Genomic DNA, 16,266 nt, shown 5'->3' with positions numbered 1-16,266 from the left:
TTTGCTTTACTGAATTTTCTGGCTTTCCTCTGAACTCTTGCTTCTGCTTTTATGACTAGGAGTAGGTAAAGTGGATTTGGGAGCTTTGATGAGTTGTGACTTTGGAGAGGTGGAACTTTGGTGAAGTAGGTAGGGCTTTCAAAACTGCTTTGCTGTATGTAACTAGTCTATACTTTTTCAGTTTTGGGACTGCCATGAAACAGATCTGACATGGTCATATGTTCACAGCAGGCTCTCCAAGACCAAGACATCAGTAGGGAGTTTTAGTGGTCCTGCCTTGGGTTTTGCTAGGAGAGGGACTTCTGGTTATACTTTGGAAGGACGACTGGTAGGATTGAGTCCTGCTTGAGAATCTCAGGAATATTTGTTTCTGTATGAGAGGTCCTAGTGGAGACTTCATCCTGCTCAGAACTTCCAAAGGTATCTAGATAAGTCTCTTGGTAAAATGCCATATAAGAGGGATAATTGTTTCTGGTCTAGGAGGAATGGAGATTGAATTGGTCCAGGATTAGTCTGTCTCAGGCCTTCAGAGACATCAGTTTCTCTATGAGAGATACTAGTGGGATTGGGTCCTGCTTGACACTCTTGGGGATATCTGCTTGTACTATAGAAGGCCTTTTGAGATGTCAGTTTCTCTATGAGAGGTACTAGTGGGATTGGGTCCTGCTTGAGGCTCTCAGGGATATCTGCTCATACCTTAGAAGGACACTGGTAGAGTCTGAGCTAGCCTGGATTGATTAATCTTGCCTTGGATTGCCAAAAACTTCTCTGTGTTTGTCGATATCTCATTCTTTTCTTTCTTTCTGTCTAAAATTACTGAGTTTAAGTTTAAAGTGCTTGCAGGGATGTGACCTGTGTACCCCTGAGAGGCCACGAGGGGGAGCCCTTGCCTTGTCTATGAAAGTGTGCGTGTGTGTGTGCGTGCGTGCGTGTGTGTGTGTGTGTGTGTGTGTGTGTGTATAAGTCCTTTGTTTAATGTCTAAATATGTCTATTTTAAAGCCTGGCTTGAGTCTTTCATGTCAAAATTGGAAGCTTCTGACTAAAAAGCAATTTTAAGTGATGAACTATTATTCTTTTTGTTCTCAAATTCTAGCTTCAAGTGCCCCGTTAGTTTTCTCCTCTGAAGGAAATTATTCTCTTCTGTTGGCTTCTTCACCTTGTCTTGTGTAATAATTAATATCTCTATAGTCAAACACCCTTTTATTCTGGATGCTAGTTAATTATCTGTCTTATCTTTCTTGCTTTATTGATGCACTAATTCTTAGATTCTTCTGAAACAAGTTTCAGTTTTGTAATAAGCAATAGCAACCAGGACTTCTAATGCCTGGATAATAAGGATAGTCTGGAATATAGTAATTGGGAACCCAGGTTGTCCAAATCAGTTTCCATATATTGATCAGTGGCTAAATTTAACAGTGAATCCACCACAGTGGCTTAAAACATACTCAATACAGAGCGGGTGCCACGTCTTCTTAGTCATGCAAAATTTGAGTTAAAAACAGGAAAAAAGAAAAACTAAAGCAATAGTAGCAGCCCTCCAAGAGGGCTCTTCTAAGGATAAGGGACCTCTGGAGGAAGAAAGAGAGTCTGAGGCATGTGAGGACATGGCTGCCCTTGATAAGGATTATAAGGAGGTTGGTGTGCATGCTGTTGAAAGAAAGAAAGGGAAAACTTTGAAAAGAATAAAACTCAGCTAGGAAAGAATCAATGAGCTTATTGTAAGGAAGAGGGCCTTTAGAAAAATAAATGTCCTAGGTTACAAGCAGCCAAAGTGGGTGAAAGAAAAGTGGAGACCACAAAGTGAAGGTGTTTCCCCAGCCTCTAGAGAAAAGGCTGGCAAGCAAGCGATTTAAAAAAAAGAATAAAAAGCCAAGTGGGGACGTGCAGTGTGCGGAGTGAGGGGGTGGGGCCATGGTCGAGGAGAGGCAAATGTATGCATGCCCCCTTCTCTCCCCATCATTCTCTGGTCTCCGCCATCATGCTGCACCCAAGCGGAAGATAAATAGTAAACAGCAAGCCAAGCACTAAGAGATGACCCCTGCTGCCTCCAGGGGCACGACTAGACTAGGATTCAGCCTGCTGTGTGTGAAGTGACAAGGAAAGTCAATAAGGTAAGGGTGAGGTAACTAAAAATTTATAGAATGGAAACTAATTTCAAATGTCCACCTACTGACCAAAAGAGGTTTTTCCCATTTGGAAAATATATTGTAGGAATAGTATTAAAAATTAACTTTGCTTTAGAAAAATCTTAAAGGAAAGAAAAAGGATTTAGAAATTAATAAGCCATGGATGTAGACCTTGCTAGTTAATTGGCAGTTTCTTAAATTAAATTGCAGCTCCAGAAGGAGTAATAGAAACATAAGTAATAGGATTATAGGAAATAGAATTATTAGAAATAAGCCCTCATGTGTTTAGGATAGTGGCTTGTTGCCCTCCACTGGTGTAAAAATTAGAGAAAAATTCCAACACTCTCCCGCAGGGCCAAGGGGATGTTGGAGTCTTTCCAAGTCTCTCAGTTACATAGAAGGCATGGAGTTCATAAGGAAGACACACAGCATTAGCCCAAAATAGTAAAAAGTATAAAATGAACTTTCAGGGAATTGTGGGAAAAATTAGAAGCCTCATATAGGCTAAAGCACCCCACTGTTAAGAAGGTAAACTTATAAAATTGTATTTTTATTTTCTGCTTTTATTATAAGAAATAAAGTTAGACAGCTGCCAGGAGAGGGAATGAAAATCGGCTTGGTTTTTGGAAATGCTGGGTCCAAATGCCCACACGTCCTTGCCACCTCTCCCATGGCAACTGTGTCCCTAATCCAGTGGCGAAAGAGAAGGGAACAGAAGTCCAGGAAAGGTTGGATGCTGCTTTGGGACAGAGCCCGAAGCCTCACTGCTGCTGCCATCCTGTGCTTGGTCAGGCTAGGGTTCAGTCAGCCCTCAGGTTGTGCAAAGAGGGACAGGCACGTCGGATGCCTCTTCCTCTTCCCTCTTTTTCTAAGAACTCTGGTTTGAAAATTGTCATTTGCAAACAGCTCGTGGGCCCCATAAGGCCTTTTTGCCCTCTTAGGTATAGCTATCCAATGAAGTGCCAAGTGTGGGCACTGCCTCAATAGGAAAGGTGCCTACGTATATATAGTTTAAATTTAAAATTTGCTCATAAGACAAAATTCAGTTATTGTACTGTTAATTGGCTCTATTAACTAATAAGTTTTCTGACCACTGGGTTAGAAATGATTTATTGTTTCCCCACTGTTGTGTAAAAAAGTATTTTCCGTGTTAGAAATGTATATGTTATTTCAAAGGCCTTTTGTTAATTCTTTTACTAACTTTTATAACCCTGTTATATGGAAATCTTAGTTTAAATATTAGGAATTATTAATAATGTCTTTTTATGTAATGTTTAGTTTATTATCGCTTTGCAACAATATTGTTCAATGCTAGGCAATATAAAAAAAGGAGTCATATCTTGGAACTCCTGCAAATCTATTTTTATCATGCTTTTGTTAAAATTTCTTTTGAATTCTAATGTACTGAATTATCCAGCAGGGAAGAGACTCTGAAATCCTAAAGGAGACGCCAAAAAGACCTGTTTTTCTTGATTTAATCCAACTAATAATGCTGCTTTTGTCTTTTCCCAAGAGTTTATATAGACAGAAAAAGACCCTCAAGCCCCTCAGTGAAATCTTCTGAGCATGGCTTTTAAGTTCTATAATAAACAAGATAGTAACAGAAAAGGCAAATAGAGCCCAAAGAGATCAGGAAAATACCAGTTCTTGGTATATACCCTTAAAGGCTCCAGCACCCCAAAGGGGCTTCATAGAATTCCATCAGGGCTCTGCTTCAGAAGAGGAAAGAAAGGTCATTGAGACTGGCTTCTCGGCCCCAACCAGGGGACATGCCTTTGCTGTGAGAAAAAGGGACACTAGTAGGTAAGCTACCCCTTGCTCTATGGAGGAAGGGTTCAGTATTTTCACACCCTTTCCAGCTACCTGTGACCTGACCTTGCCCAGTCTGCTGGGACCTGCCACTGAAGGCTAAAACGTGCCCAAAGTCATTGGCCCCATCTCATGACACCATTTATGAGCCTAAGGAAGAATCCAAGTAGCACGTAAACTGATATCATATCTTGTAAAAATGAGGGCCATTTACTATGCCTTGTCCGCATATTTAAGTTTTATTTATCCCTCGAAGATCTCTACTGTGGGTATTAACAGTCTAATTTCTGTGACTTTAATGTATAGTGTCTCCTTTATTCCTCTTGTTTCAATGCCCCATGCCTATTGTAGGCTGGGACCTGCTCCTTATTCCAGCTAGACACATTAACCATTAGGACTTTGACTTTAGCGACAAAATGTAGAAACGTGACCACAGTTCCAATGTCTTGTGGACTTTCCTGAATATATGTGACTCCTGATTTTTGGGACATTCCTCAGACTAAACTAAGATTGAATTACATTTGTAAATAATATAAAACAGCTATGGTGTCAACATAGATTTAGTAAAATTATGTTAACGTGTTAAGAACATTTGTAACTGTAAGAATTTTATTTTGGATTCTGTTATATTAGTTAGAACTTTGTTTTTTAAATAATCTATTAGGCTTTAGTCACTTTATTGCATTAAGATGCTTGTTATAGTTTTTGTTAACATTAGCTATTTGAATTTTATTATTAATTGTATATTCTTCCAGTCTGTCTCAAAATCGGAACATACAATAGTTCAAATGAATACATGCCACCCAAAACCAGTGGGGTTTTGGGACCCTTATAGCCAAAGGTTCATTTGAAACCAATTAGAAAAGATTTAAAAACAGGGAAGAAAGAAATTTTCCCAGATAAACATTTAGAAATAGACTTTAATAAAATAATTGACAAGTAAATAAAAGCTTTTCCTTCTAAAAATAGGATACAATGACAATTATTAGAAAGTTACTATATAAAATTCTTTCCAGGTTTAGCTTGCCCATTCTAGTGTTAAGCCTGCATTTGTGTCCATAGTCTCAAAGCTAGTAGGAAAGGAACCCAATATTAATTAGACACTAATTTGAAGTTACATTATGCCCACAGGCCCCAAAGGTTCAGGGCAAGTAAGTTACGTGAATCAAATAGTAAAAAAAACATAACCACCCCTTCCTTAAGTACTTGCAGGATTTACAGGTAACTCAGCAAACTGTTTAAAGACTGTCCAAAAGGCACTTCCAGCATTACCAGGAAATCAAGTACATCACCTAGGGACTGACTCTCACGTGGATGGGTTCACAAACCATGATCCTGACCACTCCCACTACTGCTAAGGTAGAAAAACGGTGTGTCCTACTCCAACCACAAACCTGAAGCCGGTTGGTCTATGTATGGTGAATGCATAAAGAAACTTACTAAAACTCCCTTTTTAATCAGACTTTGAGAAAAAGGAAACTAGGGTAAAAAAAAAAACAACACAGCTTAATTGTCATTAAAAGTTAAAAGTTTTAAAATTAAGAGTTCTGACTAGCCTGACCAGGCGGTGGTGCAGTGGATAGAATGTTGGACTGGGATGCGGAGGACCCAGATTTGAGACCCCGAAGTCGCCAGCTTGAGCATGGGCTCATCTAGTTTGAGCAAAGCTCACCAGCTTGGACCCAAGGTTGCTGGCTCGAGCAAGGGGTTACTCAGTCTGCTGAAGGCCCATGGTCAAGGCACATAGGAGAAAGCAATCAATGAACAACTAAGGTGTTGCAAGGAAAAACTGATGGTTGATGCCTCTCATCTCTCTTCATTCCTGTCTGTCTGTCCCTATCTATCCCTCTTTCTGACTCTCTCTGTCTCTGTAAAAAAAATAAAAAAAAAATAAAAAAGTTCTGACTAAAGGTAAATTGGTATGAAAGCCAATGAGTTTTATATAAGTTGCAAAAGGAAATTGTACAGTCTATAGAAAATTAATCAGTAACATTTGTTTCTTTAGTGAATTGCATTGCTATTAATGCTGTCTGTTAAATATCTGTTACTGTAAAGCCAGTAGCCATGGCCACCATCATAGCTGCCTTGCCCATACAGGTTTGCATTAGATTTGGACAGACAGTAATGAAACAATGGAGCCAAGAACTGGTGAGCCATTAGCTTTTATCTTAGCTTGCACCCAGTGGGCAAGTAAAAACATACACTGGGCTCCAAAAACCACTCATTCAGTGCTTACAAAGCTACTGACTTATCCAAGTTTTCTAGAATCAAAGTTTCTGCTCACCAGCCCCATTCACCACTGTTCTCCATCTCCTTCTGTCTGCACAAACTCTGCACAAATTGGCTTCTCCCTCAGCACTCCACTATTTTTACTGCTTCTCCTGGCCTTTTCCACGTGGCCTTTCTCTGCTCTCCTCTCCTCCATGTGCCTTTCTCTGCTCTCTCCTCTAATAGATATACTTATCTTAGGAACCAAGAGAGCAAGCTCCCAGTCTGCCCCACTTTATAGTGTAGAAATCAAAACCTTTAATCCAATATACAAAAAAGAAAGTCTCTGATACAAAGTCACTTATCTGAGGCATAATGGGATTCCTCATGAGAATGCATCATCCCACATCATGTAATGGTCAAGGGTGTGGGGAAAAGCTTAGTCTTAAAACTAAGCTTTAGGCTATAACCACCTGTAAAGCCAGAAGCCTGGCCAGTGCAGGTTCGCATTGGATTCGGACAGTCGGTAAAGAAACAACGGAGCCACAAACTGGTGGGCCATAGTCTTTACTTCTAGCTTGCACCCGGCAGGCAAGTAAAAACACACACTGGGCTCCAAAACCCACTCACATTCAGTGCTCACAAAGCCACTGACTTATCCGAGTTTCCTAGAATCAAAGGTTTCTAGCTCACCAGCCTTATTCTCCTCATATCCCCATCTCCTTCCTTATCCCAGATACAAACTCTGCACAAACTGGCATCTCACTCAGCACTCCGCCATCTTGGCTGCTTCTCCTGGCCACATGGCCTCTTTCTGCTCTCTGCTCTGCTCCCTCTGCTCTCTCATGCTAATCATCCCAGGAACCAAGAGAGCAAACTCTCGTTCTGCCCCCATTTTATAGTGTAGCTTCACAACCTCTAATCCAATATACAAAATAGGGAAGTCTCTAATACAAAGTCACTTCTCTGAGGTATGATTGGATTGTACCACCCCACATCAAAAAGGGTGGGAAAGGCTTAATCCCAAAACCAAGCCCCAGGCTACAAGGATTCTCAACACACATTAATATCACCTGGGCGACGGGCCTCACGTGGGCAGCGCCATTTTTAACAAAGTGAGCATAATACATTTTATCTGCCCAACACCACCCCTCCTGCTTACAGCTTGTCCCCTACACCCAATGCAAACTATAAGCGAGCAAACATATATCATATTTAAAAACTTATTTGACCAACAGTTACATGTTATAAGTTAATATCCCTCCACAACAGCCTCATACTTTTTAGTAAGTTAAGTCAAAGTTTTGACTTAGGACATAAAGCCAGTGGGGAATGTTGTAAGGTACTAAAGAGCTGCAAATTAATATTGATATTATAGGAAGAAAAGGTCAGGCTTTCCTGTTTTTTCCTTGGAAGATGGAGAAAAAGGAATGTAGAAGTTTTCTGACTTACAGGGATGGTCATTTGGTCTTAAGTTCTCTGAAAGGATTAAGGTTAACTAAGAAACTTCTTCCCTTTCAATAGGAGGCATAATTTGCATACCACCTTGCATTGATTGTAGTTCCTCCCTTTCCTGGAATCTGGAGAGTAAAATACCTCTAGGTTAGTGAGGGAAGAGGAGCTCTGAAAGATTTGTAAATATCTTTGATTGTGAAAGTCTTAATGTTTCTTTCACTTGATAGTGAAAGTCTTAATGTTTCTGTGTGTCCCCTAGACAAATATTATAATCTTGTTAATGATTGTGCCATAATGTCATGCTCTCCCCTGCCAGCATGTAATCAAGGGTATATAAGCAGCTCCTGAACTGTTTTTGGGACTGCGCAATTTGGGCCTGCAGATGCCCCGTGTCAGCCATATGTGGCCAGCAAATTTAAAATTTCCTCCTTTAATAAAATTTTTCAAAATTTTTCTGAACTCGGTGTCTCTACATGAACTCAATGAAGTAAGGTACAGTGCCTTTCAGAATCTGGGGTGCAGTACTTTATAACAATAGATAGTGTCTCCTTTGACTGTAAGCCTGTTTTACCAGTTCTCTGTAAAGATGAAAGGTATTATTAATATTGTAATAAAATTAAGTGAGTCTTATACAGAGGCAAATTTAATGGTGGGTGCACTGGGTGCACAACCTAGGCCCTGAAACTGAAGGACCCCACAAAACCCCATGTTGGGCAGATAAAATGTATTATGCTCACTTTGTTAAAGAGGCCATCGCCCAGGTGATATTAATGTGTGTTGGAGATCGTTGTAACCTGGGGCTTGGTTTTGGGATTAAGCCTTTCCCACCCTTTTTGCTGTAGGGCGGTACAATCCAATCATGCCTCAGAGAAGTGACTTTGTATTAGAGACTACCCTATTTTGTATATTGGATTAAAGGTTGTGAAGCTACACTATAAAATGGGGGCAGAACGGGACTTGACTCTTGGTTCCTGAGGTTAGCATGAGAGAGCAGAGAGAACAGAGCCAGCAGCGGGAGGAGGCCACGTGGAGAAGGCCAGGAAAAGCAGCCAAGATGGCGGAGTGCTGAGTGAGATGCCAGTTTGTACAGAGTTTGTATCTGGGATAAGGAAGGAGATGGGGAACTGAGGAGAATAAGGCTGGTGAGCTAGAAACCTTTGATTCTAGGAAACTCGGATAAATCAGTAGCTTTGTGAGCACTGAATGTGACTGGGTTTTGGAGCCCAGTGTGTATTTTTACTTGCCCGCCGGGTGCAAGCTAGATTAAAGACTATGGCCCACCAGTTTTTGGCTCCATGGTTTCTTTACCGACTGTCCGAATCCAATGCGAACCTGCATGGGCTGGGCTGCTCTGATGCTGGCCCTGGCTGTGACTCCTGGCTTTACACCCCAACATTACACTTTTTTTCTAATGACGCCAAGTTTGGTTTTATAGGTGTAATTTTAACATTAATAGTACATAATAGTTTTTATTTATTTAAAAATATGGTTAATATATTTTTTAATTTTCCCTGTCTTCTTCTTTTTTTCTTCTGCACCCGGGGCCTCAACCAACCTTTATCTGCCTCTGGTCTTACATGCAATTGAAGCATCAGGGGTGATGTCCAAGCATAACTGATAAATTTTAAACAGACTCTTCAATTTGGGACCTTTTCTGACATGAGTTATAAAGTCTGGAGATTATTGGAGCTGGTATTGCTTTGTAAATCAGCATTGTTGAATAATTAGAACCATAGTGATTTGCTGGATTCTTCCTGATTTTCCAGTGGTGAATTCTTGGAGACAATAGTGCTTCATTGCCTGAAACTTCTAGTTTCCAATTATAGTTTAACTATTTTAAGAGAAGTTGTGGTCTATGTGGCTTCATTTCAGGTTGATGTTTCTCAGTGTGTTATAAGGTACCAAAAAGCTTCAAAATTAATAATGATATTCTAGGAAGAAAGATCAGGCTTTCCTGTCCTGTCCTTTCTTTGGAAGGGGAGGGAGAATAATTTAGAAGTTTCTGGCTTGCAAGAACAATGAGTCATTTAGGGTTTTTTTTGTTTTGTTTTTTTCTTGTATTTTTCTGAAGTTGGAAACGGGGAGGCAGTCAGACAGACTCCTGCATGTGCCCGACCTGGATCCACCCGGCATGCCCACTAGAAGGTGATGCTCTGCCCATCTGGGGCATTGCTCTGTTGCAACCAGAGCCATTCTAGTGCCTGAGGCAGAGGACACAGAGCCATCCTCAGCGCCCAGGCCAACTTTGCTCCAGTGGAGCCTTGGCTGCGGGAGGGGAAGAGAGAGACAGAAAGGAAGGAGAGGGGGAAGAGTAGAGAAGCAGATGGGCACTTCTCCTGTGTGCCTTGGCTGGGAATCAAACCCGGGACTCCTGCACGCCAGGCCGATGCTCTACCACTGAGCTAACCAACCAAGGGCCTAGTTTTAAATCTAAAATAAAGATTAACAGAGAAACTTCTTCTCTTTCAATGGGAAACAGAATTTACATACCACTTTACATTGATTGTAGTTCCTCCCCCTTCCTGGAATCTTGAGAGTAAAATACCTCTAGGCTAGTGAGAGAAGATGAACACTAAAAGATTTGTAAACATCTTTGATTGTGTTACCTTGAAAGTCTTAATGTTTCTGTGTATCCCCTAAACAAATGTTGTCAGCTTATGCCATGATGTCATGCACTCCCCCGCCCCTGTGTGATCAAGGTATATAAGCAGCTCCTGAAATATTTTTGCCTCGCACACAATTTGGGTCTGCTGCCCCATGTAAGCTATATGTGGCCGGCATATTTAATAAATCTCCTCCTTTATTGCCCCATGTGAAGTCACTGTGCCTGCCCAGAACACTGGTCTGGGGCCCGAGAAGACCTCCTTCTTCCAGGCATTAGGCATCACCACTAAAATCTCCAGGGGCACCATTGAAATCCTGAGTGATGTGCAGCTGATTAAGACTGGAGACAAAGTGGGAGCCAGCGAAGCCACACTGCTGAACATGCTGAACATCTCTCCCTTCTCCTTTGGGCTGATCATCCAGCAGGTGTTTGACAATGGCAGCATCTACAACCCGGAAGTGCTTGACATCACAGAGGAAACTCTGCATTCACGCTTCCTGGAGGGTGTCCGCAATGTTGCCAGTGTATGTCTGCAGATTGGTTACCCAACTGTTGCATCAGTACCCCATTCTATCATCAATGGGTACAAGCGGGTCCTGGCTTTGTCTGTGGAGACTGATTACACCTTCCCACTTGCTGAAAAGGTCAAGGCCTTCTTGGCTGATCCATCTGCCTTTGTGGCTGCTGCCCCTGTGGCCGCCGCCACCACTGCTGCTCCTGCTGCTGCTGCAGCCCCAGTCAAGGTTGAAGCAAAGGAAGAGTCGGAGGAGTCGGACGAGGATATGGGATTTGGTCTCTTTGACTAATCTCCAAAAAGCAACCAGCTCAGCCAGCTTTATTTGTGAAACAAAATAAAGGCTTACTTCTCTTAAAAAAATAAAAAATAAAAAAAAATAAATCTCCTCCTTTAATAAAACTCTTCAAAATTCACCTGGACTTGGTGTCTCTATGTAAACCTGATGGAGTGAGGTATGTTGCCTTTCAGAATCTGGGGTGTACGGTACTTTATAACAAGTGTTAATATATTTAAGCAGCACTGCTAAAAGGGGTACTAGGGGACAACCTCTAAACTGTGAGAGAGGGAGGACTGCACGGCCCCTGTGTTGGGCAGCAGGTGCTGGAGCCACATCTGTAGCCCACGTGGCACTTGTGCTTTTGTAGCATAGTGGTGTTGGCTCTCGGACACCCAGGATAGCTTTCTCTTGTCAGGAAGCATGCCAGAGATGGTGTCAGCTGCTTCTGGTGGTGCTATTTGGCGGAGGCAGTTAAAATATTGAGAGAAAGGGAATTCATTGTGTCCTAAAGTGAGTCTGATTGTTTTAGAAGAAGATAGACTAAAAAATGGACAAAAAACTGAATGTAAAAATAAAAGTAGTATTAGAAGTTTTGTGAAAAATAAAGGAAGTTTTATGCATGGTTAAGCTCTGTAAGATCTGATTAAATTTAAGTAAATAAATAAAAAAGTTAACTGGTGTAGGAGCAGAGTTTTTATTTTTTTTTTTATTTTTTATTTTTATTTATTTTTTTTTTTTTTCATTTTTCTGAAGCTGGAAACAGGGAGAGACAGTCAGACAGACTCCCGCATGCGCCCGACCGGGATCCACCCGGCACGCCCACCAGGGGCGACGCTCTGCCCACCAGGGGGCGATGCTCTGCCCATCCTGGGCGTCGCCATGTTGCGACCAGAGCCACTCTAGCGCCTGAGGAAGAGGCCACAGAGCCATGCCCAGCGCCCGGGCCATCTTTGCTCCAATGGAGCCTTGGCTGCGGGAGGGGAAGAGAGAGACAGAGAGGAAAGCGCGGCGGAGGGGTGGAGAAGCAAATGGGCGCTTCTCCTGTGTGCCCTGGCCGGAAATCGAACCCGGGTCCTCTGCACGCTAGGCCGATGCTCTACCGCTGAGCCAACCGGCCAGGGCCAGAGTTTTTATTTTTAATTTTTGTTTGATTTTAAAGATACAGAGAGAGGAGTGGGATAGGCAGAAAAAAAGAGAGAGAAGCATTCATTTGCTGGTCCAGTTAGTTGTGCATTTATTGGTTGTCTCCCACATGTGCCCTGACCAGGGGTTAAACCTGTAACCTTAGTGTTTTGGGATGAAATTTCAACCCACAAGAGCTATCCTGTCCAGTTCCACCCTCTTTTTTTGATAGGACATGTATTAAAGCTGGGAAAGTGAATCATGGAAGGTCTTATGATAGAAGAAGCAGCAGGAGAGAGCGTAGGCAGGGCAGCTTTGGTCACTGTAGGGTCAGATAAAAGGGCATTTTGGAGACCGATTCAGAGGGTCAACCCCGGTTAAGCTTTTGGTGCACACTAGTCCCCTCAGTTTCCTGGGGTCCTGTAAAGCTTAAGAGAAAGAGAGACCAGGAATACTGCCCTGGGGAAGAAGAGAAAGAGGGGCTAGGTATAGGCAGCTCTTGGGAGGAAAAGCCCAAAGTTTGGTCTATTTTACTTTGTTAAAAGGACAAAGTTTACCTGTATTGTGTAGCACCAGATAAGATACAAAATTTTTTCTTCTTATAAAGCAGAAATATCCTGTTATCTTAAAATACGTTAATGTTTCTTGTTTTGTTTTGTTTTTTTTTTTTGTTTTGTTTTGTTTTTTGACAGAAGAGAGAGTGTCAGAGAGGGGGACAGAGAGGGACAGGCAGACAGGAAGGGAGAGAAATGAAAATCATGAATTTTTATTGCAGGACCTTAGTTGTTCATTGGTTGCTTTCTCTTATTTGCCTTGATGGGGGTGGGCTACAGCAGAGTGAGTGACCCCTTGCTCAAGCCATCAACCATGGGCTCAGGCCAGAGACCATGGAGTCATGTCTATGATCCTACGCTCAAGCCAGCAACACCACACTTAAGTTAGTGAGCCCATGCTCAAGCTGGCGACTTTGAGGTTTCAAATCTGGTTCCTCTATGTCCCAGTCCAATGCTCTGTCCACTGTGCCTCCACTTGGTCAGGCTGGTTTTTTGTTTGTTTGTTTGTTTTTTGACAGAAATAGAGTGTCACAGAGAGGAAAAGATAGGACAGACAGACAGGAAGGGAGAGAGATGAGAAGCATCAATTTTTTATTGCAGCACCTTAGTTGTTCACTGATTGCTTTCCCATATTACCTTGAATGAGGGGCTACAGTAGAACAAGTGACCCCTTGCTTAAGCCAGCAACCTTGGGCTCAAGCCAGCAACCATGGGTTCATGTCTATAATCCCATGCTCAAGCTAGCGACCCTTCACTCAGGCTAGTGAGCCCATGCTCAAGTCAGATCAGCCTGCACTCAAACCAGTGACCCCTGGGATTCAATCCTGGGTCCTTTGTTTCCCAGTTTGATGCTCTGTCCACTGTCCCACCACCCGGTTAGCCTGTTTCTTATTGTTTTGATCAGGTGTTTGATCACTAAACCAAACTATTGCAGCCCTAAATACCAAAGATGAGATAACCACATATTGATCCAATGTTGATGTGAGAAGACCCCCAGTTCCATGACTCTCATGGGACTATGAGCTGTATTTAACACTAAATGGGCCAAGAGCTGATGTGAAAGGGCCCCCAACTACAACATGAGGGAACCTGTCCCCACACTGTCTCTCTCATGCAAGAATCCTTTTCACAGTGGCAGAATTCAAAACTCATATTTTGGGCAAACAAGTCTGTTAAGCTTGCTTGTCTTGCACTTTGCCTGATTGGAGCATAAGCATGGGGCAGCACCATGTGTATATAGTAGATGTAAGGCTGTGGGTGCTTGCACTGAGGTAAATTGTAAATTGTGATTGCTTGCCTCCTTTGGGAGGAGCCATTACTTGCTATTGTTTTCTGGAGAAGCCTCCCCCTCGGCCTGTTTTTTTGCTGGAGAGTCTGGAGAGAGAGAGGGAAACATTTTTCCCTGCCTGCTTGCTCACCTGCCATTGCAAGACTCTAGTAAAACAGAATGGCCCACAATTTTATGACTCCACAGTTTCTTTACCATTTGCCCAAATCCAATGGAAACGTGACTGACCATGGCCATTGGACTTACATCATGTGACCCTTGTTAGTTGGGGCTCCTCACCAAAGTCATAAGACCCAACACTGATGTAACATGACTCCTTACTATCCTTGGAGGACCCCCTTCTTACAGCACAGGCTCCAGAAATAATTTGATTGAACTGTTAACTCTCTCTGTGGTGACTCTTTCTCAGCATCACAAAACCCAGAGCCGAGGTGACAGGATCCTCTATGCTCTCAAGGAAAGAAGTTTTTTTGCACTCACATGAACCAAAAATGACATGACACCCTCTCTATTGCCTAAGAAAGAAATGTCTTTTCACACTCACAGGTTCTAAAGCTGATGTGACAGGACCCCTCTTCTCACAAAGAAGGATTCTTCTGCACTCTCTGAGGACCCAGAGCTGATGAGACAGGATTCTCTGTTCTCTTTGGTGGGATCATTTCCCATGCTCACAGGAAACAGAACCAATGTGACAGGGCTCCCTACTGTGTCAAGTGGGACCCTTTCCACAATGACAGGACTCAGAGCTTATGGACACGACCACTGAATTTCATAAGTCAGAGCCTTTTTCTTTGTGTGAGGACCCCCTACTACTGTGATCTCACTGTCTTGTATTCAGTGGAACATGGATTCACCTTAAACATTTATTATACTGTATCTCTTATTCATCTGATTAAGTTCATGTGATTATTACCTCAGCTCATGGAACTAAGAATGTACAAGAAAAAATTTTTTTATTCCCCACAGTGTAGATGTGTCAGCCATGGGAAAACAAAGGCTGAGACAGTGACTTCTGTAAAGTGCTGCCACTGAGAGATCATGGGTATCTGCCATCTAGGGCTGTTGCAAAGTACTGTATCCCAGATGCTGAAAAGTACCATACCTCACTTCTGCGGGTTTACATAGAGATACCAAGTCAAGATAAGTTATGAAGGGTTTTATTAAAGGAGGAGATTTATTAAATATGCAGGCCACATACGGCTGACATGGGGCATTTTCAGACTTAAATCATGCATGCCAAATACATGTCAGAGGCTGTTTATATACCCTTAATCACACACAGGCTGAGGAGAGCATGACATCATGGCACAAGCTTACAACATTTGTTTAGGGGATACACAAAAACATTAAGACTTTCAAGATAACATAATCAAAGACATTTACGATCTTTCAGGGTTCATCTTCCCTCCTCTGCCTAGAGGTATGTTACTCTCAGGATTCCAGGCTTCCAGGAAGGGGGGAGGTACTACAATCAATGCAGGGTGGTATGTAAATTCTGTCTCTCATTGAAAAAGTTTCTCAGTTAAGCTTTATTTTAGTTTTAAAACTAAATGACCCATTGTTCTTGCAAGCCAGAAACTTCTACATTCTTCTCCCTCCCCTCCACAAAGGAAAGATGGGACAGGAAAGCCTGACCTTTTCTCCTAAAATATCAATATTAATTTTGAAGCTTTTTGATACCTTACTACAATCCCCACTGGTTTTATATCCTAAGTCAAATCCTTGACTTAATTTATTGAAGAGCATGAGACTGTTGTGTAGAAATATTAACTTATAACATTTAAAAGATATTTAAAAGAGAGTATTAATAGCAATACAGTTTATTAAAGAAACAAATGTTACTGATCAATTTCTTATAAACTGCACAAACCTTTTGCAACTTACATAAAATTAACTGGCTTTCGTTTTACTCTAGTTTCCCTTTTCCCCAAAGTCTGATTAAAAAAAGGGAATCCTTAGTGAGTTTTTTTATGCTATAGCTGTATATAGACCAACCAGCTTTCAGTTTGTGGTTCGAGTAGGACATTCCCTTTTACCTTGGCAGCAGTGGGAGTGGTCAGAATCATGGTGTGTAGACCCATCCACGTGGGAGTCAGTCCTTGGGTGAAATATTTCTGACCCAGACTGAGTACCCAGGCTGAAAAGCATGTATTGGATTTCCTGGCAATGCTGGAAGTGCCTCTCAAACAGTCTTTTGAACAGCTTGCTGTGTAACCTGCAAACCCTGCAAGTACTTAAGGAAAGAGTGGTTACATTTTCTTTACGATTTGATTCATGCATTTTATTTGCCCTGAACCTTTTGGT

General features: G+C 42.0%; 1 protein-coding gene and 1 pseudogene across 1 annotated transcript in view; one reads left to right on the top strand and one right to left on the bottom strand.

Moving 5' to 3' along the window:
* The window catches only part of CREM (cAMP responsive element modulator), a 514,873-nt gene that overhangs the window by 146,526 nt on the left and 352,081 nt on the right, over positions 1-16,266 (bottom strand). The window lies entirely within an intron of this gene.
* LOC136406537 (large ribosomal subunit protein uL10 pseudogene) lies at positions 10,402-11,040 on the top strand (annotated as a pseudogene).

The sequence above is a fragment of the Saccopteryx leptura genome, chromosome 5 (assembly GCF_036850995.1).
Source record: "Saccopteryx leptura isolate mSacLep1 chromosome 5, mSacLep1_pri_phased_curated, whole genome shotgun sequence".
Lineage (NCBI taxonomy): Eukaryota > Metazoa > Chordata > Mammalia > Chiroptera > Emballonuridae > Saccopteryx > Saccopteryx leptura.
Note: the sequence above shows the minus strand (reverse complement) of the source record. Positions and strands in the feature narration are given on the sequence as shown.